The sequence below is a fragment of the Heloderma suspectum genome, chromosome 1 (genome assembly GCF_057233095.1).
Source record: "Heloderma suspectum isolate Gila_16-S chromosome 1, 16-S_ref, whole genome shotgun sequence".
NCBI classification, from domain to species: domain Eukaryota; kingdom Metazoa; phylum Chordata; class Lepidosauria; order Squamata; family Helodermatidae; genus Heloderma; species Heloderma suspectum.
The window spans coordinates 347,824,251-347,839,252 of NC_139458.1; the positions used below are offsets into that span (position 1 = coordinate 347,824,251).

Genomic DNA, 15,002 nt, shown 5'->3' on the forward strand with positions numbered 1-15,002 from the left:
AAATCTTCTCATCTTTTTCCAGTGATGAGGGATTACATAAGCCCCAAATTTGCTCATGTAACAATAAACCATAGGTTACTGATACGTTCCAATGTGGTCAATGTGTATCTTTTCTCCACAGGAGAATATATAATTGGGTGTGTGGGTGTGTGGGGAGAGTGGAATCAGGGCTATCTGAGATGCTTTGAATATAACACTAAACCATGGTATGGCATTGCATGAAAGAGCTGGTGTGCTTCTTCTCTCTCTTCCTCCTCCTGTCACAGTTTGAATGAGGATACTGAAACTGTGCTTTTAAACTAACCCCAGCTCCCCGTTACATCCAAACTCAGGGAACTGTGGGTGATTTAATGGTAGTGAACAAGCCAGGATCATAAAGCATGCTTTGATCTTTGTTTGTTTCAACTAGCTATTATTTCTTTCTTTCTTACATTTATATCTGATTTTTTTCTACAAGAAGCCCAGGGCAGCATAGTTTAAGCTAAGCTTAAATGTAATGAGAAGAAGACAATAAATGAATGAAAGGCTTCAGGAGGCTTCAATAGTGTCGCCCAGGGTGAGGTGTCAACTGAGAAGGGCAGAACAGAGACACTCTATTTGGCATAGTGCTTGCTTACGGGCCAAATTCCCCTGTCAGGATAGATCATCAACAGGGGGCTTCATCAGCCCCTCCCCTATATTTAAAACGGAGCACAAGCTGAAGAGCTTTTGCTGAGAACAATGCCTTAATGGTTCGGAATACTTTCTTGCCTGGACTTGCTGTGAATCTTTTTTAAAAAAAATACTTTTTATTTATTTTGTCTTTATAAATGAAATAAACAATACCAACAACCTAGAATCATAGAATAGTAGGGTTGGAAGGGGCCTACAAGGCCATCGAGTCCAACCCCCTGCTCAATGCAGGAATCCAAGTCAGAGCATCCCTGACAAATGGCTGTCCAGCCTCGTCTTGAAATTTTTCCTTTTTTTTTTTTACTTCTTCTTTTTTCTTCTTTTTTTAATCTTTGTTGGCTGGCAGATCGTAACTGTAGTCATCATCATTAGCTACAGTCTGAACCCATAATAAATGACTTGCCTCCTCCAGATGGAAACGTTATTGGCTCAGCTTCCTCTGCTCTTGCACCTTCATGATCAGTCATTCTAGAAGAGGGTGACCTAGACTGATTAATGACTCCTGATGGGATGTGGGGTAGCTCATCATCGCCCAGATCAGCTATCATGTCGTGCAGTTTTGTCCTGTTGACCCTCTTTACCCCTTTCTTCCCCTTTCGTTCCTTCTTGTACTGTTCCTTCAGTTTACTTATTAGTCCCTGGTCTACATCCCAAACCTCAGCAGTTGGGGACAGGTCATCTTTGTCCCATTCTGTCCCATCCCCTGAACTCTGTGCCTCTCCAGCTCCTTCTCCATCTTCTGCTGTTACTAAGAAATCAAATTCTTTCAAGGCTGCTTCTGTATCTGGGTCATCTGTAAGGTCAGCAGCTAGCCCTTCATTTCCAATTTTGTGTTTTTTATTTATCCGGTGTTTTTCTTTTCGTTCTGCAATATCTTCTATCATGTCACTCTCTTCTTCTTCATCACTGTCATCTGCATTTTCCAAGAAATTAAATGTTTCAAGAACATCACCAGGGTTCCTTTTAATGTCCTGTCCCTTTTGTTTTGATGCTGGAGATTCTCCTCCATTAAGAATCTATTCTAAGTTTTTTGACTCCACTGAGCCATTTGGTTCTGAACTGGAAAGCCCAAGTAAAGACCTTACCCTCTGTGACCGTACATCCAATATTGTGTCCGTGTAACCTACTTCTTGAAGGTACTGTCTTAATAATTGTCTGCCTTGTTTCCAGGTTAACTGACTATTATGAGGTACTGTAGGAACCTCTGTATCTTTGGTTTCTTCTGATTCAAAAGTTGGCATTTTCAAGTCACCTTGGTTCAGTTCTGTGCCATATTTTAGTTTATGATATTTTGCCCTTTCTTGTTTTAATGCATATTCTAACATTTTTATTCTTCTTACTAAATCTTTCTTCAAGTTTTCTTGACCCTTTCTCTCGCCTTGCAAAAATGCTATCCGAGCCTGGAGCTCGGCCCTTTCCACCTCCCAATGAGCACGCTCCATTTTGAAGCGGGCCCACTCATGTTGGATGTAGTGCAGGATCCCCGGGATGGTGTAGTGTTGAGGCCGGGACAGCTCCGAGCTGCTGCCGGGGCCCATCGCTTCCTGAGCTGCCGGACCTTGTGGCTGCTGCGGCGGCAGCAGACTCCCGCCACCGCCAGGCTCCGCACAGCCCTGGCCAAGCAGCTGAGAGTTAACGCTCCCTCCAGTGGGCGGCAGCGGCTGCTGTTGAGGTCTCGGGGTGGACCCCGCCATGATCCCCCCGCCGGTGCCGGGATGTTTGTCCATTGTCTGTGGGGAGTCCTCCCGCTCTTCCCGCCTTGTGTGTGCTGCCGAGCCCTGAGCGGCACTAGCTTTGGGGAGGCCCGGCCCAGGGAGGAGGGCCAAGGCCGCGCGGAGGAGTAGCCCGATGTCAGAGCAGCACCGAAGCCCAGCTGCCACCGCCGCCGCCACCGGCCACCATTACAGTCTCAGCTCCATCATTGCCCGGTCAATAACCTGATCAATAACTACAGTTTCCCAACAATGCGGTATTCTTATGAGGACACAACAATAACAAAAAGAAAAAGAAAGGAAAAGGAAAGGAAAGGAAAGAGGAAAAAAAAGGAAAAGAAAAAAGAAATTTTTATTTTTCCTCTCTTTTCTTCCCTCTCCTCTTTTAAAGGGTTAAATTTAAACTTCAATACCCATGGGCTTCAGATGCCATTCTTTTTTAAAAACTATATATCACTAGCAATATTACAATTTAATAATCAACCTTACATTTCAAAAGCATATCATCAATCTTATAACAAGAAAGCAGGCCTACAGTTCATTCCCAGTAACCATATATTGCCCTTAAGCTAAAATATAATAGTAATAATAAAGCTTAACAATTCAACCAACCAAAAATCTTACTGAGTAATCTTATAGTGATGATGATGATGATGATGATAATTTAAAAAGATGAAATTATAATATATCCTTGGTCTCCACTAGACCCCCTCTCTGGGAGACCAAGGTTGCTGAGTGCATGTACTGGAGGTTGGGCCCGAAGGGCAGTCTGGAGATTCTGCTGGTGTACCGTCCACCCCGCTACATGATTGACTCTCTGGCCGAGGTGCTTGAGGTGGTCTCTGATGAGCGTGTACAGTCCCCTAACTTACTGGTGTTGGGGAACTTCAACGTACATTCAGAGGCCATCCTCACAGGAGCACCTCGGGACTTCATGGAGACCATGGCTTCCTGGGAGCTGCATATTCTAACTGGGCCCACCCATGTAGCCGGTCATGCCCTAGACCTTGTGTTTGTTTCTGGAGAAGTGGGGAATGATCTGGAAGTCGGAGGTATATCCACCACCCCCTTGTCATGGTCAGATCACTATCTGGTGACGTTGGACTTCTCGGTTCCACAACCCCTCCGCAGGGGTGGAGGACCCATTAAAATGGTCCGCCCCAGGCATCTTATGGATCCGAATGGATTCCTGAACGCACTTGGGGATTCTCTGGAGTACGCCAACGGCCACTCGGTTGAGACCCTGGTGGGTGGGTGGAATGCCGCAATCACTGGAGCATTAGATCGGGTGGCTCCGAAACGCCCTCTCCCCTTGAACAGGGCTTGGACTGCACCATGGTTCAGTCTGCAGTTACGAGCTCTGAAACAGGAGGTGAGACGCCTAGAGCGCTGGTGGCCAAAGTCTCGCTCCAAAGACAATCAGACACGGGCTAGAGCTGTATCTTCATCCTATCACGTGGCGGTGAAGGCAGCAAAAAAGGAATATTATGCTGCCTGTATCGCGTCTGCAGAGTGCTATCCCAGGAGGCTGTTCCAAGTGGTCCGGAGCCTGGTCGGTCCAGTGGCTCCAGAACCACTGGAGCATTCTAAGGCCTCCTGTGAGGCCTTGGCAAGGCACTTTGCAGATAAAATTGATCGGATTAGGAGTGTTACTCCGTGCGTTGTGGATACAGTTAGTGAGCAAGAGGCAGCCTGTGGCAAACCGGTTTTGTGGGATCGGTTCCAGCTTCTTCCTTCTGATGACGTGGACAAGGAGCTTTCATCTGTAAGGCCGACCACCTGCTTACTTGATCCTTGCCCATCTTGGCTCATTATGGGCTGCAGAGAGAGACTGGGTGAGGGGATCAGGGCGGTGGTGAACGCCTCCCTTGAGGAGGGAGTGATGCCATCAGCCCTCAAGGAGGCAGTGATAAGACTGCTCTTCAAGAAGCCCTCCTTGGATCCCCAAGTTCTGAACAACTTTCGCCCCGTCTCGAATCTGCCATTTTTGGGCAAAGTGATTGAGCGGGTGGTGGCAATGCAGTTGAAGGTACACTTGGAAGAAACCGATTATCTAGACCCATTTCAGTCGGGCTTCAGGCTTGGGCATGGGACAGAAACAGCCTTGGTCGCCTTGGTGGATGATATGAGGAGGGCTCTGGATAGGGGTGAATGCGCCTTCCTTGTTCTCCTCGACCTCTCAGCGGCTTTTAATACTGTTGACCATGGTATCCTCCTGGACCACCTGGAGGGGTTGGGCATTGGAGACACCATATTGCGGTGGTTCCGGTCCTTCCTCTCTGGCAGGTACCAGGGGGTAGCACTGGGAAAGGACGTTTCAGACCAGTGGACGCTCACTTGTGGGGTGCCACAGGGTTCCATCCTCTCCCAATGCTATTTAACATCTATGTGAAGCCGCTGGGGGCTATCATCAGGAGGTTTGGGGTGCGGTGTCATCAATATGCAGCTGATACGCAGGTCTACCTCTCATTCAAATCTTCACCAAGGTTGGCCGTAGAATCCCTGTCCAAATGTCTGGAGACGGTGAGTGGCTGGATGGGGAGGAATAAGCTGAAGCTGAACCCCGACAAGACGGAGGTATTTTTGGTGGGAGACAAAAGGAGGCTGGGGGATATTGACCTGGTGTTGAATGGGGTACAGCTACCCTTGAAAGACCAGGTCCGTAGTCTGGGGGTCATTTTAGACTCCCAGCTGTCCATGGAGGCTCAGGTGTCAGCTGTGAGCCAGACAGCGCTGTATCAACTCCATCTGATACGGCGGCTGCGCCCCTACCTTCCCGACCATCTGCTCCCATCGGTAGTACATGCCCTGGTCTCCTCTCATTTAGACTACTGTAATGCGCTCTATGTGGGGTTACCCTTGAAGACGGTTCGGAAGCTGCAGCTAGCTGGTACAGAACGCGGCAGCTCGCCTGATTAAAGGCAGCCGCCGGCGAGATCACATCACTCCAGTGCTGAAGGAGTTGCACTGGCTACCAGTTGTTTTCTGGGCCAAATTCAAGGTGTTGGTTTTGACCTTTAAAACCCTATATGACTCTGGCCCAGCCTACCTCAAGGAGCGCCTCCAGCAACACTAGACAGGCCGCTTAACAAGATCAGCCTCGGATGGCCTTCTCTCTGTCCCATCAGCCAGGACAGCTAGATTGGTGGGGATAAGGGAGAGGGCCTTTTCTGTGGAACTCCCTCCCTAGGAAACTCCGCCATGCCTCCTCTTTAATGAGCTTCCGCCGTGCATTAAAAACATGGTTGTTCAGACAGGCATTTGGGGTGGGTTAGGGTATTTTAGAAAATGTTTTTATTGTAGAATTTTATTGTTTTAAACTGTTTTATTATATGCTTGTACATCGCCCAGAGTGGCTGGGTGACCAGCCAGATGGGCGATTAATAAATTTAATAAATAAATAAATAAATAAAATAATATAGCTTGAAAGCAACCTTACAACAATCAGTGATATATTTTATACTAGATATATAAATGGGTGTGCACAATACACCCTCAAACAATATATTTAAATACAGCATATCATATCTATTTTGGAAAAAGAGAATTTAAAGAAAAATAAAAAAGAGAAGAAAAATGAAAAAAAGTAAACAAATATATGTATAATCAGATATCTCCTGGCCTAGCCTGAATCATGTAGACTAAACATAAACAGTTAACAAAGCTTATTTAAAAATTCCAGTTCATGGGGCTGAAACAGAAATCTCAAGCATTTTTACGTTCAGCCATGCGTCCGCCATTTCATGGTTTAGGAACTTCTTCATCTGACCTTCAGAAACAATGCAAAATGTAGCAGGATATTTTAAGTAATATTGTATGTTCATTTGTTTTGCCATATTCTTCGCCTTGATGAATTGCCTTCTTTTATTCGCCACCTCTTTGATGTAATCTGGAAACAACATAACTTTATCTTGTTTCCAAAAAAGACTTCCACCCTCTCTTGCCAAACGCAGGATATAATTCTTTGTGGAGACTCTTGCAAATTGGACTATAATCGTATGGTCAGTCCCTTTAGCATTTGGCACACGAAATGCCTGCTCAATATCAAGTAAATAATCAGATGGCACAGGGAGTATCTCATGCAAAAAAAGCCTGTCCACAAAGGTAGGCAAATTTACATCAGTAGGCAGATTTTTAATCCCAATAATACATACATTGGATCTGCACGTGAAGGCCTCTAGTTGGGAAATTCTGGCAGAGATATTTTTGAAAAGAGCTTGTGTCATAATTTCATTTGTTGTGAGCCTATCTTGTAGCTCGTTAACTTTCATCTCCCATTTTTTGCAAGGAAGCGTTAATTAAATCCACAGCTCCTTGCAGGGCGGTGATGGAATTTTGGATTAAATCCAACCTCTTGGCTTGCTCTGCAAATTGCAAAGATAAAGTTTTTATCAAAGTAAATAATTCCCCTATATCTTCTGTTCTCGGAGCTTTTGACAAAGGAGGTATGGGAGGAGTGGGCGGCGATGCAATCCCCTTCCTTCTTGGTGTAGCCATGTTTCTCTTCAAACAAATCTTGCAGGTCCTCAGATATTCTCAAATATTGTTGATATTCTTAAACCATCCCTCAGGTGTTGTTGATATTTCTTAATCCATATATTACAATGGAACACACCAGCCCTGTTTTTTCCTATTAAATAGGAGTTTCAGCACAGCTTTTGCGATGGTTAAGCTCTGGGAAGATAATTCTGGAATCCAGCCCCCCCACTGCCTCGTGGGGAGTACTTTTCTCCAAGATGTTATCCAGATGCAGCCTTGCCCCCCCTTTTAATTCCAGGGGGGAGATGAAAAGGTTTTTCAACCTTTTAAAAAGCTGTCTGAGATAGTGTCCCACAGAGACTCCACGGGATGCTGTGAGGGTGACATTGGTTCCAACCAGAAGTCAAGTCGACTTACTGTGAATCTTGAACTCTTGTCAGCCTTGAATCTCGTATCATTGACTCTGACTTGCAATATATTGCTGGGACTCTGACTCTTTATGAATTCTAGCCTTGGGACTGCCTCTTGAACAAAGCAATGTGCCGATAGCCTCTGCCTAAGCAATTTGCTTTATTGGGAATTATGAATGGTGTAAGCTCCGCCACAAAACTCTGGAAACCACACCTGTGTAACGTGATCTATTGCAATAAAGAGCTTCATTGTTATCTGTGATCTGTGTTGATTTGCCAGAGAGTATCAGAAAGCCGGGCCTGACAGCCATTAATGTGGTTGATAATGAGGGGAGAACTAGGATTAATAAGTGTTTGTGAGTGTTCCTTTTGCCTGGGGGCAGTGGTGTTCTTTACTCAGAAGCAGAAGGGAAGACAGGGCAGGTGTTTTTTCTCCTCCATGCTTCCAGTGTGAAGGAAGAGTTTGTGTTAGGGATGTATGAATCCCTTACCTCCAGGTCTAGCGGGGGGGTCCGTGGTGGTGGGGAGGCAATCCGTCCCTCCCCCTGGAATCCGTCTGGGCTGTCTCCACTCTGCGGCAATTCTGCAGATCTGGCTGCCGGCTCTGCTTCACTGGCGATACGGCCGGCCGCCATTGCCGTGCCATATCGCTGGGGTAGGGTAAGTGAGTCTCCGGATGCAAATAGGGTAGTGGGTGCCATTTGCGGCCCTATTCACGTGATAGGCTATGCAAATATTTGTGTAGCCTATCATGGGGAAAGACAGGGATGCAAATGGCGTAGTGGGCGCCATTTGCGGCCGTAAAGCTGGTAGATTAGCGTAAATGCAGCCATAAATGGCTGCATTTAGGCTAATCTACCAGCTTTACGGCCGCAAATGGCGCCCACTACGCCATTTGCATCCAGAGACTCACTTTACCCCAGCGATACAGCTCGGCATTGGTGGCCGGCCGTATTGCCAGCAAAGCGGAGCCGGTGGCCGGCTCCGCAGGATCAACACTACAAGGGAGCCGACCTCCACGGATTCCCAGGGGGAGGCAGAGGTGAGTGCTCTATTCCGCCACAGGCCCCAATGGGGCAGGATTCTTGGAATCCAGTCTCATTGGGGTCCGTGGCGGAATTCCCCCATCCCTAGTTTGTGTACCTCCCCAGCCATGGTGAGATGCATGTGCTCCAAATGTAGAGCTCACATATTTTCATTCACATATATACCCCCGTATACATTACATTGGAAGTTCAAAAAGAGGTCCCACTTCTGTACTTATGCCACCAAGGTAGAGATTTTTGCTTATCTTGATAACTCTTCTCTCTTCCATTGGTGAGGGGGACTCCCAGACTTCCTCTATAGCTTGGACCTACGGAGAGGGTCATTCCCACAGTTCCAATGGACACAGTTCCATTGAAAGCAGCCCCTGTGAAATGAATGGAGAACATCTGCTGCTGGGCAGCAAAAGTTGATTTGCTGTCTAGGAGCAGTTTTCATGGGTGCAGCCCTTCAAATCGGAGTAAGCCCAGGAAGTCTTTTCCAGGTCAGATTTTAATTGAAGACAGAGAAGAACTTGGAGGCTTCTAATGCTTGCTTTTCCTTTAAGGTAAGTATTACTGATCACCTGAAGCCTGAGCCTGGTGAAATTTGGTGGCATTTCTCGAAAGTTAAGATGATGATTTAAGATTAACTCCCAGGAGGTGGACAGCAATATCTTGTCATTTCAGTTCTAATAAACATTGTGTTTTATTTTTTAGCAATGTAGAGCAGGGGTGGGCATCTTGTGTCCCTCCAGATATTTTGGCCTACAACTCCCAGTATTCCTCACCATTGAGCTATGCTGGCTAGGGATGATGGGAATTGTAGGCCAAAACCTCTATGGGATTACAAGTCCATCCCTGGTGTAGAATCATATTTTCCCCAGAATGAGCATCCATAGACATACAGTTTCATTTCAAGCATATAATATACAACACTTCCCGTTTTTCCCTGGCACTTCTGTTTCTGCCCACCTTTATCCTGCACCTTATTTTGCTGCTTTAATAGGCACATGTGAAAGTATCATTGGTTAAAAAGAAAAATAGAATCGTGTTTAAAACCCATATGTGCATATAAAACAAAATTTGATTAAGCACCTTCTCGGGTTTTTCTCCTACACAAAGCTGTGGTTGCAGGCACTGTCATTTTAATTTTTATAGGTTCATAAGATAGGTGGAATGGATCAATCCATAAAAGCCAAACACCAATACAGCTACAGTGGGATTATACAAGAAAGATGGTGTCAGATCTTTTCCCGTGTTTATTAGCTCTGGTAATCTCAGATTTAAAAACACTACAACCACCACTTTGAAGGAACAGTGATCAAGGGCAAATATATAGATGTATCAATCTTTTTGAAACAGTTCCTGTTCCCCAAATTTCTACTTTGCCATATGTGAGAATTCGTGGCCTTGGAAGGTCCCTATTCTCCAGTGGAACAAATTAATATTCATTATCTGATACCTTAATGATTTCTGTAGGGCTTCTCAGTGTATCAGAAGCTTGATTGTTCCCTCTTCTCCATCAGGCTAGTTCCCTCTTCTCCTTTCAAATCCTGAGGAAAACTCATTTCCTCAGCTTCATACTTCTCTCTTCCCTCACTTTATCTGTGTTGCTACTGGCAAAAGTGTAATTTTGGGGCTGTGACTTCACCTGATATTTCAGTTTTTGTTTTTGTCTTTTTACTGTAGTCATATCTGGAAAAAACCTTGACAGAATGCTTGTAAAAAAAATATGTGCAGTTCTATTTACTGTATTACAGCAGGGCTAAATGGTTCTGAAGAGGTGTCGTCTTTACCTATTTAGAGTTTGAATTGAGAGGCTGCAATGGTATGAGTGTTCTTGCCCTTCATCACTGAAAAGAATGAAGAGTGCTGCAGAGCTGCAGGCTTAAAAAGAATTTTCCCGGCAGGCTTTATTTCTCTTTTAAGCTTTCCACTAGTTTTGAGGCCTGCAGTGATGGCTGCTTGCCAGCGGTGGTATCAAAAACTGCAGCTTTAAAATCCCAACCAGAGGGTGGCTCTTAGCCACTTGTTAATCTTGTGTTGAACACCTTTGAGTGAATAGCCATTTACATTACATGGGTTCTTTGGGGGAATGCATTAGCAATCCCGTGGGTGCACTCTTCGGTATTTGAATGTTTTTACCTCACTTTGCAGATGTATTTCTAGGAGGCAGCCGCATCTATGTATGTAAAATGCCCAAGAGCAGCTTTAAGCCAATTACCATTTGTAGAATGAACAATTGATTTAATGGAGTGTGGGGAGGCTTATCCATCCAGTCCTGTGAAAAATGAGCTTGTTTGTTGCAGAGGAAGCATCTGCAGGGTAAGCAGTTCTTTTCTTGTACTTCCCTTGATTCTTGTTGATGCTCTTCTGTCTATTTTTTCCTTTTTATACATCTTTATATGTATATCATTCTTTAATTCTGTATAATACAATTGTCTTAAGCAAGTTGAAAGTATTTTACTCAAAAATGGAATGTAATTCTATTTTGTGAACTTTAGTTTTAATGACTTTTCATGGTCTAGCTTCTCATTATCTTGCAAAGGCTTCAATCCTATGAGTACTTTCTTGAGAGTAAGCCCCATTTAGCTCAGTAGGACTTAATTCCAAGGATGCATGCATGGATTGGACTGAAAATATATGAAAATCATGTCCTATTGCTCACAGAATAAAAGAAGTTAGAAAATACTGTAGGTTTTATTTTTTTACTTCTGAAGGTTGAGCATCGAAGAAAATATATGAATGTCTATAAAAGCGTTCTGCATGGCCAGAGTTTAGAAGGGAAGCCTGATAGCTACCCAGAAATCAGTATTTCAGACTTCAGGTACGAACATCTTGCAAGTTTCTTCCAAAGGAACAGCATCTCTTTGGTCTTTGATGCAAACTTTCTTTTTTTATGCAACGATCTCATAATGATTCAGTTATTTTTAATTGAAAACAATGTATAATACTTTCAGGATGATATCACTGTGTTTAACTGTGGGGCTGTTCTGTCTAAAACCAGGACTACAAACTGACTACAAGGCCAACGTGGGAGATGAGCTTCAAATCACTCCTTTTGATCTCATAGTTGCCGCTGCAGTATCCATATTATAGAAGGCAAGCTGGTGAGGATGTAAGGCAAGTGACTTGCCGAAGGTCACAAACTAAGTACAAGGCAGAGGTGAGGTCTGAGGTCCTCAAATACCTAAGTAATTCCACTTCAGTCAGCTTACTTCAAAACATTCAAATCCCACCCACCGTCAATTAATTTACCTCAAAATATTAATTTCCCTTCATCTAACATTTGGGGCATTTTATCATGATTTATCCTGTAGACTGCTTTGGGATTTTATTCTCAAAAATGAAAAGCAGTACAGAAATTCTCTGAAATAAGTAAATAAATATATGTTTTTCTTACCTCCTGCCTATTTTTCTTCCTCCAGCTGAGGAACTCTGCAAAGAGCCAGAAAGTGCTGCTGTCTGATGTGCAGCCCTCCAGCAGTGCCCCAGTGACTAGCTTGCCACCTCATCTCTTCCTTCCTCTATGGGGTGCCTGTGAACTGCTTACTGCATTTCTGTAGGGGACAGGCAGGGATGAATTCTTTTCACACTCTCTTCTGTTTACCATCTTGAGAGCAAAATGGCTACAGTAAAAATAATTGTCCATTGATTATTTTTTGCTGTGTTTTGTCCCCAGTATTGGAATTTGGCAAACTGTGCACCCTATAAAATGAGCTGCTAATGGCCCCTTTGTTATGGCTGCAAACCTTTGGAAATGGAAATGCAGATGTTTACAATTTTCTCCATTTAAGGACTGTAGGAAAGCATTTGCATTGGCAAGGTCTAGACCTATAATAATAATGTGAGCGCTGGTGATCTATAGGAGACCTTTCTCAAGTTTGCTATTACAAGACTACTTATGTTTTCAGTGTCCCATTAGGGTTAGTGTCCTTTGCCAGTAAGATTGAAGGAACATTTGAATTTTAGTTGGGTTATATAGATGGAAAGAATTACTCAGAAATTATCATTTTTTAGAAGGCAGCCTTCATGAATGAAACTAACAAGAAGCATATGGAGTAGCATTCCATGACAGCTTGTGCTGCTAATAAATTCTGACCGAAGCCAAAGGCTCTGGCATTATGGATTGATCTGTAATCCTTTTGTCTAGAGCTTTCCACAGTCTTGCAAACATAATAGGATAGCATTTTTGCTTCCAGACGAAGTACTTCTCTGCTAGACCCAAGGTTACTAGAGCAGTTGACATTCATTCCAACTCTTTCTTTCTTATTTTCTTTTATTGTTATTGGTTGTTATTACTCGTGACCTAACATCACCAGGTCTTCTCCAAGTGCCCCCTCAATTTGAAGTCCAGAGGAAGAGGGCCTTTTTGGCAGTGGCCCCCAACTTGTGGAAAACTACTGAGTGAGGCTTACCTGGCATGCGCTATAATGTCTTTTTGGTGCTGGCTATGACATGTTTTTCTCCCAGGCCTTTTTCACAACATGTTATCATTTTATTATCAGTCTCCGTTGATTGTAGACTCCATAGATATTGGTTGGTTTTTACCTGTATTTATTTATTTTTGGTGCAGGCATTTGTTTTATCCTTTTCAGCTGAATTTTTATTGTTGTTTTTGTTATTTTACTTTTGTTTTATACTTGGATTTGTCCATCACTTAGAGAATTATATTTTATAAAGTGACTAATCTAACAAATAAATATATAGTTACAGATCATTATTGAATTTGATCAATTGTGTTATAGTTGCACTGCATATGTTGTTGAAGCTTGGCTTGCCAAAGAGGCAACCTGTTAAAAAAACCCAAAACAAACCTGGACATTAGCTTCATTCTTTGTGAAGTGCTGCTGGAAAAAGGCAAAGTCAAGGTTTGTTCCATGAATGATCACATGCTTAGTACACGTATTCTTTCTGGTCACTGTGTGTGTGTGTGTGTGTGTGTGAGAGAGAGAGAGAGAGAGAGAGACGGGGGAGGGGAGGGATGGAGAGAGAATGTATCTTGTTAGTACAAAAATACTGAACTCTGCCTATTTTTTTAACATGTCTGAGATTCAAAGGACTGTGTAAGCAGTGGGCCTTAGATTTGGATGGCAAAATGCTTCTGAAATTCAGGGTACTTTAAAGAGCAGTTTGTTGTACGGCCCAAGATCGACATGGGTGGGGGAGGCATTCTGCTTAAAGAAAGAAAAAAGTATCACATCTCAGTGGGCAAATATAACATGGATACATGTTAAATAGCTCTTTCAGTTCTGGCCCAGATACTTTGTATTCATCTGGCTGCAAAGATGGAATTTTACAACATAAAATTTGCATAGATACATTGGAACAGATCAAGCTTGGGCATTCCTTCTTTTAAGTGTGTGTGTGTGTGTGTGTGTGTGTGTGTAAAACAGCTATTTAACATGTGTAGTCAAGATTTCCAGGGAAACCGTGTTTTTCCACTGAGCATGCCAGCTAATAGCCATTATAAGAGGGTATGGTCACTGAAATAATACCAGTATAGGGGCCTCCCAGTTATTCACTATGCTCTGTGGGTTCATTAGATGAATGTAGTGAATGTGCTACATTGTTCAGCAATGAAAAGTTCGCACAGACATACTCATACATATTAGAGCTATCAGAGAGAGAGAGAGAGAGAGAGAGAGAGAGACTGGCTTTAAACTTGCATCTTTCTTGAAAGGTAGGGAAGTGGCAATTCTCTCATTCTTAAAAGACACAACCAAAATTAGCATTACTACTTCTGGAAGGAAAGTGATTCCAGTGTAGGAATTGCCCGTGCCAAAATGAAGTGATGTCCAGCACGGCATGTTGTGCCATGCTAAATCACCACACGTGGGCCATCTCCACAAGTATTTGTATGATTATTGCAATGTGCCCCAGCTAAATGATTTACTGTGTCATTATCCCCCCCCCCCCCCAGTTACTTCAGAGCTTTCATCTAGTTTTTTGGTTTTTTACTCTTTCTGTGACTGGAACTCTTGGTTTCTCTGTTGATTTTACTGAGCATTTTACACTGTTGATCCTAATGCCCTAATATAACATTGTGCTATTAACACCAGACCTATGGCCATCAGTTGGCCTTCCAGGAGGAACCATATTCTGTCAATATGTCCTGATAATGATACTTTCGGCTATTTTCTGTGGACATCCTGCAGTCTTCCTTTTTAAGGCTTTAATTGTAAAGACTGAAAAATTAAACATACCTGACATCTTCAGAAAATATAAGAGATTTTTATGTCTCCCTCTGATCCTACAAGGGACGCACACCCTGTCCCCACCACTTGACCTATAAGGAAAGTTAAGATTATGGAACCCAGACTAAACCACTATATTTTGCATTCATTCAGATCATATGCTTTTTAAAAAAGCAGGAATATTTGTGGCTTCATATTGCATGGTAGAAGGCTGGGTAGTAACTGAAAGTATTAGAACTAGACTACACATTGCAGACCTCATGTGGAGACTGCTGAAAATGGTCCTTGTGTGATGACTTGGTCTGCCATGGTCACAACATGTAGCACCACAACTTCCCTTTCTTACTTCCTTGTCACAAGAGGTATTTCCATGCCACTGCTAGGCCCCTCAGTGATATGCCCAGCCAGTTCCAATTTGTTTGGGATTAGAGGAAATGGTTCTGAGAACATGACCACAAGTCAGGGTTTAGTCTTGGTGCCTTATTTTATACATTAGTGACTCATTCT

At 43.5% G+C, this 15,002-nt stretch overlaps 1 protein-coding gene and 1 pseudogene across 1 annotated transcript in view; one reads left to right on the forward strand and one right to left on the reverse strand.

Moving 5' to 3' along the window:
- Positions 1 to 15,002, forward strand: part of PLEKHG1 (pleckstrin homology and RhoGEF domain containing G1) — a 184,961-nt gene that overhangs the window by 87,763 nt on the left and 82,196 nt on the right. The window lies entirely within an intron of this gene.
- Positions 1,041 to 2,421, reverse strand: LOC146359652 (striatin-3 pseudogene; annotated as a pseudogene).